The sequence below is a fragment of the Mus musculus genome, chromosome 2, assembly GCF_000001635.26.
Source record: "Mus musculus strain C57BL/6J chromosome 2, GRCm38.p6 C57BL/6J".
Lineage (NCBI taxonomy): Eukaryota > Metazoa > Chordata > Mammalia > Rodentia > Muridae > Mus > Mus musculus.
This window is the reverse complement of record NC_000068.7, coordinates 174,405,704-174,414,069: the sequence shown is the minus strand read 5'-3', so window position 1 is coordinate 174,414,069 and position 8,366 is coordinate 174,405,704.

Sequence of the window (8,366 nt, the reverse complement as noted above, 5' to 3'; positions counted from 1 at the left end):
CCTCTCCCTTAACCAATAAATGGCTAATTATGACAGTGGTTAACAAGCCTAGCAGCATTGCATCCAGCCTATGTCACTGTTGCTAGAATAACTGATCGCTAGCCTCCTGAGATACTACTGTTCTCTGGAAAGACTCATCCAGCCTGATTTCCTTAGCTTTCATTACCTGAAATTAATCCTCTAGTTATTTGTTCCCTTGGTTAAGAGGTCTATGGGAGGGCTGGAGAGATGACTCAGCAGGTAAGAGCTCTGACTGCTCTTCTGAAGGTCCTGAGTTCAAATCCCAGCAACCATATGGTGGCTCACAACCGCCCGTAATGAGATCTGACACCTTCTTCTGGCCTGTCTGAAGACAGCTACAGTATACTCACATACAATGAATAAATCTTTAAAATAAAAAAAAAGAGGTCTATGAGAGCTAGAAGTTGTGGTCTCATGTGATCCATTAAAGAAATATTCAGTGAGTGCCTCCCAGGTAGCATGGGCTAAGACCTGAGCTGGGCACACAGCCTGTCAATCACTAGGAAAGAGAAGAGAGAAAGGGGAATCTGTCACAGATAGGAAGGAAGGCAGAAGCCTAAAGCAGGGGTCATTCGGAAGTTTTCCAGGGAAATGTTGAGACTTAAGGTCCTGAAGCTGAAGGGTGAGGAGAGAAGAGAGACGCATGTTGACAGTGGGGTCACTGAGGGGCCTCAGCAGGGAAGCACTTGCCCCCAGCCTGGGGACACGTCAAAACATAAAGTCGGGGTGGGGAGAGCCGGGAGAGGGTGTCTGCAGCACCAGCCTCCCTGGACTTCCTCACAAGCTGTTCCTGCTGTCCATCGCCTTGGTTTGTCGCTCTTGGGCCCTGAGACTTGGACATGGACCTCTCTCCTACTTCCTCCTGCTAGGAAATCTCACCCACCCCTTATCTTCCAGACCACTATATGCTGTGAACCCTCATTTGCATTGTCAGCTTCCATGTCTTCTCAAAGTGTCTGGTCTTGAGTATTTAACCAGCAAACTGACTGTTAGCTTCACTGTTAGAGATCCGAAGGGCACTGCAGCATCTCCAGGAGAACCCCCAAGCTTAGTCCTTGCCCTTTCAGGTGGTCACCTCCATAGTCACCCACATCAGACACCTGCAAGTCACTTCTCACTTGTGTTCCCTTCCACTCCTGTGAAGCTTGTCACATCTTTCCATAGGTCTCCATCTTCGCTGCCAACACCTGAGTTCAGATTCATACCAACTCTCACCTGAGTGACTACCGAAGCTCAAACTGGTCTGGGGCCTAGTCCCTGGCTGTCACTTCTTCTCACCAGAGAAGATCTTACTTCACCCTGAGTACAGCTGTACATAGAAGAGACGTGCAAGTCAGTTACCAATAGTAAATCATAGATTTATCTCAAAACAATTCTTTTTGTTAAGGATGTATCTATCCTATGTACATGACTACACTGTAGCTGTCTTCAGACACAGAGAAGAGGGCACTGGCTCCCATTACGGATGGTTGTGAGCCACCATGTGGTTGCTGGGAATTGAACTCAGGACCTCTGGAAGAGCAGTCTGTGCCCTTAACCACTGAGCCATCTCTCCAGCCCCATAGAACATTTTTTTAGGGCCCAGAAATGTAGTTCAGTTGGTAAATGGTTACCAACCCACTCCTCTGGAAGGCCTGGATTCAAATCCCTGCACATAAAGCGGGTGTAGTGACACATACCTATAATCCCAGCACTTGGAGGGTGGAGGCAGAAGAATAAAAGGCTCAAGGTCATCCTAGGCTGAACAGTGAGCTCAAAGCCAGCCTGGATTATGTGAGACTGCCTCAAAAACAAATAATTCCTCAGTATGCATGTACTTTCAGCATTTGTTAAAGACGAAAACAAATTTGCATGCTAACAAGACCTCTGTGCTTATTAATCGTTGCATAAGAAATTAAATCTTGGTTTAAGATTTGATCCTACAGGATGTAGAGTTTTTTTTTTTAAGTGTTTCCAGAGTTGATTGATATTTTGATTTTATAATTGTCAATGCCAAGAACACCACTTCATATAAATACATAGTACAAAGAGGCAAAAGTATGTTCAGGAGCATTTCAGGAGTTGAAGTAAATTCTATTCTAATCCCAACTTGAAAAATCATTTTTCTAGACTGGGTGTTTGTGTGTATGTGTGTATGTTTCTGTGTTTAAGTGTGTGTGTCTGTGTGTATATATCTGTGTGTGTATGTGTCTCTGTGTGCCTATGTATATATATATATATATATATGTGTGTATGTGTCTCTGTGTGCCCATGTATGCATAGATTTGTGTGTCTCTGTCTGTGTGTGTATGTGTGTGTACATGTACATATGTCTGTGTGTGCATGAGAGAGAGAGAGACTCGTGTCAGCGTTTCAGTATCAATCCTTCAAATACTAATACAGTACATATACAGCCCCCAGGTTTGCTAATCTGATACATGCTGATGAATGTTCAGAGAAAACTATTACCTTTGTTTTCTTTCATTAAATTATTATTATTATACTTCTATTAGTAGATAGTGAAAACATTACAGTTCATATCACAATAGTCTAAAACTGGAGTGCACAATTACAGGCAGCTTTTGTCTGTGCAGTAAAAGGTGTTAAGGCTCCTGAGGCGCACACTGTGTGTTCAGAACCTAGGCCAGAGTGATGAGCCAGGCTGCAATATGGGTGAGTTCTGTGGGAAATGTCTCAGATTCGTTAGATATTAGATTTTCCTTTTGGTTTTTGTGGTCATCAGTACACTCAGAAACCTTTTGTTGTTGCTTTATTTCCATGATGCCCACATTCAGTTATGTGAGCTTCTTAACAGAGCAGGACCCAATACAGATTAAGATGTTAAGTTCCCAGTCCCAACAGATATGTCTTCAAAACAACTCCACACCTAGGGCTTGGGGAGCAAAGCAGAAGGAGGAAGGCAAGAATGTAAGATCTGGAGGACCAGGGAGTTTGCTGTGAGATTGTTTCTCCTAGTAATGTCAAGCTATACCCATAAAGTCTCACCAAATGACTGTCCAAACATGAATTGGGCAAGGACAACAAGAGACATGGCAGAGTGGACAGGAGACCCTCAGCTCCCCACAAAGAAGTACAAGCAACTAACGAGCAGAGACGGGAGAACTGGTCTACCCAGGAAGTGTGCGCCAACTGTTTGGTATCCAATACCAAACAGTCAGTCCTAAAAACATACAGATAATACCATTATACAGACCAAGCAAGGTGTGTTTATGTATTTAGAAATATATATGTATATACATACATACACTGTACTTTTTTTTTAAAAGACTTATTTATTTAATGTATTGTTTATTTATTTAATGTACACTGTAGCTGTTCTGATGGTTGTGAGCCACTATGTGGTTGCTGGGATTTGAACTCAGGACCTTCAGAAGAGCAGTCAGTGCTCTTAACTGCTGATCCATTTCTCCAGCCCATACATGTATGTCTTAACAAGTAGTGAAAAACAGATAAAAGAGAGCAATGAAGGTTTGGAAGGAGGGAGGGAAGGGGAAATGATGTAATGAAATTCTAGTCTAAGAAATAAAGGAAATAGTTAAAAAGAAGCTGGGCTCTACTGCATCTACCCTCCAAGCAGTCGCATGGTGATTTATAACATAGATCATGAGAATCCTTATCCCTTTTGTTCAAGAGGTGGAGCTTAACCTCAGCCGCCTGGGCTGGGCTGGGCTGGGTTGGGCTGGGCTGGGCTGGGCTGGGCTGGGCTGGGCTGGGCTGGGCTGGGCTGGGTTGGGCTGGGCTGGGTTGGGCTGGGCTGGGCTTTGAAATTCCCTCTTTTGGAATAGAATAAAGAAAAGCCTTGGAAGGCTTGAGGCCTGGGACACCTGGAGTCATGTGACCTCCATCTTGGCCCCTGACTCTTGGACTATTCACTTCCAAGGAGGTCAGGTGCAATCATGAAAAGCCCAACTGAGAAGTTCCCAGAAAATGTATCCTCCTGCTCCTAACTAAGTATGTGTGAGATGAGTCTGCACACCTGGCCTATGCTTGGCTGATATCTTGTCTACAGTGTCATAACCCTTAACCCAAACCATCCATCCAGTTAGGCTGCTTGCGAATTCCTGGCTCGCAGAAATAGTGTTATAAAATGTTCATTGTTTTAAGCAGATAAATTTAGGGATAATTTCTTATCTATTGATAATTTACTCCTAAGAGTATCTGTAGTGTTGGTTTAAAACACAAACACAAGGCAGACAAGGTAATGTATACTTGTAATCCCAGCATTTGGAAGTCTGAGTCAGGAGAATTACTGTGAGTTCAAGGCCAGAATGGACTATATTTGCTGAAAGCTGTCTCAAAAGCAAACCAGAGAGCTGGCAAGATGGCTCAGTGGTTAAGGACCTGCTGCCAAGCCTGATGGCCTGAGTTAGGCCCAAGGAACCCACAGCAGGAGACTGACTCCCAAGGGCTGTCCTTGGTGATGGCTTTTCTTGGTTGTCACCTGACTACATCTGGAATTAACTGTAGCTCCAGTAACTGGGCACACCTGCCAGGGATTTTTTTTTCTTAATGAAATCATTGAAGTGGAAAGACCCATTCTTTTCTTCTTTTGTTTTTTTTGAGACAGTTTTTCTGAGTAACAGAGAGAGCCCTGGATGTCCTAGACTTGCTTTGTAGATCTGGCTGGCCTTGAACTCACGGAGATCTTTCTGCCTCTCAGGTACTCTCAAGTACTGAGATTAAAGCTGTGCACCACTACACCCAGCCAAGGGAAGACCCAATTTTAATCAGGATCTTTGAGATAGAAAGATAAACCTTTAATGCAGATCTTTTGAGGTGGAAAGATCCACCTCTAATCTCGGCCACACAGGCAGCCTATGTGAAGGGCAAGAAAAAAGCAAGCTCTCTCTCTCTCTCTCTCTCTCTCTCTCTCTCTCTCTCTCTCTCTTGTGGACTGGATAACCACTGGATTCTTAGACCTTCTATTCACAGATAGAAGCCATTGTTGGATTATCTGGACCACAGCCTGTAAGTCATTCAAATAAAACTCCCTTTTTATCTATATCTATATATCTCTATCTCAGAGAAAGAGATTCATTATATAAGTTCTGTTACTTTAGAGAACCCTAATATATTCGCTGATCACCATACAGGCTTTGTGACGTGTATGTGCCCACCCCCACATATATTATGTATGCACAATATAATAATAATGATAAATAAAATGTTAAATAGAACACAGATTGGGGGCTGAGACTTTAACTCAGCTATAGAGCACTTGGCTAACACACATAAGCCCATAAATTCAACCCCAGTCCAGCAAACAGAGAAGCAAAACCCACCAATGAATTTTTGGCCCCATGTGCTAAGTTCATCTCAATGACCCCTGTTTCACTTGGAAGAAACAAACCATTTCTCTGCATGGCAGAGTGTCAGTCAGGTTGACACAATCCACCACCCAAAGGCAGCAATAATAAGTCCTTGAGAAAACCTTTCAAAACTTGACATTTGGACCTCTAGGGATGGACCAGAGCATCTCATACACTGAGAAGCAGTAATTCATCAAAGTCACTAAAGGTCAAGCAAGAAAATGTGAGATGGGCCAGTCAGATAGCTCAGTTGGTGAAGATGTTTGCGGATCAGGCCTGGTGGCCTGAGTTTGATCCCTGGGTCCCATGTAAGTGTGGAAGGATAGAGCAGACCCCTCAAGGTTTTCCTCTGACCTTCATGCATGTGCTGTGGCGCCACCTTCTCCCCCAAATAAAACTCAGTGCAGTGAAGCTTGGAGACCTTCTTGCCTGCATCGGCTCCTGCTCTTGAAAGCATAGCAGAAAGGATGATCAGAAAGTGGTGCTCATCAGAAGCAGGGGAGGCAGAAAGCAGAAGAGTTGCATCCAGTCACACTCTGGGTGAAGGTGTGCCTCTTCCAGACACAACCCCAGCCATACCAAATCGGATGGCAGGATAGATAAGTCTGAGATGAACAAAGACAGGAAGGAGGCGTTGAGTACTTCCTTACAGGGAAAACAAGGCAATTCCTCAAGCTCTAACTTGGATTCAAAGAAGTTGAAGAACACCAGAAATGGCCAATATAATGTCGGACACAGCAGCAGTGGTAGCTCTGGAATCAAGTGCAGGATATGAAGGAAAAGTTCACATTGTTCTGAAGGAGCTCACGCTGAGTCAAGGTGTGGGTTGGAATCCCTAGAGGAGTCACTAATGGGAAGGCTGAAGTGACAACTAAAACTCAACAATTAATAAAACTGGTTCATGAAAACATTTAGCATGAATTAAAGCAAAACGGGGAACAAACGAGACAAATGGAATGAAAACAAAGACCCAATGGCAGCAGGAATGCAATCATATCATGAATCTCACTAGAAGTGAGTATATCGGATACCCCCAAATGCAAAGATCTGACAGTATGAAAACCTGGGAAATTCAAAGACACAAGTTGTCAATGGAGATAAGAATACATACAGTCATGGTGAAGAGAGATTCAGTGTAAGTGTCTGGCAAGGTAGACTTGAAGATTTAACAACAGATTCCGCCAGGCGTGGTGGCACACGCCTTTAATCCCAGCACTTGGGAGGCGGAGATTCCAATAATAAACAGGTTTTACATGAGGGAGACGTGGTGGTTGTTAGTATGTATGGATTCACCAGCCTCTGTTGAAGTCAAAATATGCTAGACAAGATGGCGCAGTTGGGTTTGTCCGTTTCACACATTGAGTGAGATGGTACAGGCCTGTGATGTCAGCACTAGGTTCAAATATGTGTCCATTTTATTTGGGGGAATTTGCTTTCACATTAAAATGCAGAGTTTAAAAAATAATATATCCCTAAGCAAGGCTTTTTGGCTTTAGGTTTTTTTTTTTTTGTTGTTGTTTTTTTTTTTTGTTTTTTGTTGTTTTTTTTGGGGTTTTTTTGGGTTTTTTTTTTTTTTTGGTAACTATATATATGCTTTGCTAACATTTTTAAAAGCCCACGGTACCCTTTTCTCTTTGTTTAACTGCCACTCTCAAGATGACAAGATGATGAAGTTTGACCTTTACAGGTGGTATGCTCTGTGTCATTCTGTCTCACAGCTTATAAAGACACAGCTTCCCCTACGGCTTCCTGGTCTTTTGTAAAACCTTGGGTCTCATGATTCTGTGATCAATTTGAGTTAGTTTTTCATAAGGCATAAGATGTGGCTCAGGTCTCATAGTTCTTCAGATGATGGCTAATTATCCTGGCATCATTTGTAGAGGGGTAATCATGTCTCAATCGAATTTCCATTGCGTCTGTGTCAAAAATGAATTGGCAATCGCTGTGTAATCTCCCGCTACCCTCTGTTCATCCATCTATCCAGGCACCCATTCATTCACCCACCCACCCATCGACCCACCCGCTCATCCATCCATCCACCCACACATCCACCCCCCATCTACTCAGGCACCCATTCATCCACCCACCCACCCACCCATCCACCCATCTACTCATCTATCCATCTATCCATCTACTCATCTATCTACACACTCACTCATCTACCCACTCATCCATCCACCCTACCAACAACCAATGAACCAACTACCCACCTGCCCATCCATCCACCTGCCCACTTATCTACCCACCCACTCATCCATCTGACCATACATACATACATACATACATACATCTATCCATCCATCCATACATACATACATACATACATACATCAGTAGCTCACAGAATTGGTAATTAGAGCTTGAAAGTAACTTTTGAGGCCAAAGAGTTGAGCCCCCTAATTGTTCTGCTTTAGAATGATCTGGGCATTTCTAAATCCTTGGCATTGACATATCAGTTTGAAAAGCAGCTTACTTGATTCTGCAGAGTGTTTTCTAGGGTGTTGATTGGCATTACACTAAACTTACGTATCGGTTTTGAGAGAATGTACACCTTAACAGTTTTGAACATTCAAACCCACAAATACAATCTCTTCCATGATCATAGGCTGAATCTTTGTGACCACAAGCTAGGAAAAATTATCTAAGCTTAAAATACCAAGAAAGTAATCTTTAAAAAGGAAGCACATGGGCCAGGCGTGGTGGTGCACGCCTTTAATCCCAGCACTTGGGAGGCAGAGGCAGGCAGATTTCTGAGTTCAAGGCCAGCCTGGTCTACAAACTGAGTTCCAGGACAGCCAGGGCTACACAGAGAAACCCTGTCTCGAAAAACAAACAAACAAACAAACAAACAAAGGAAGCACATGCCAGACGTGGTGATAGTGCACTCCTTAATCCAGCACTATAAAACAGGCAGGTGGATCTCTGAGTTTGAGGACAGCCTGGTCTACAGAGTGAGTTCCAGACTCACTGTATTGAGTTCATCAGTATTTAGTAGTTTCCAGTTTTAGATTTTTGACTGTATATTTCCTTATTTCTA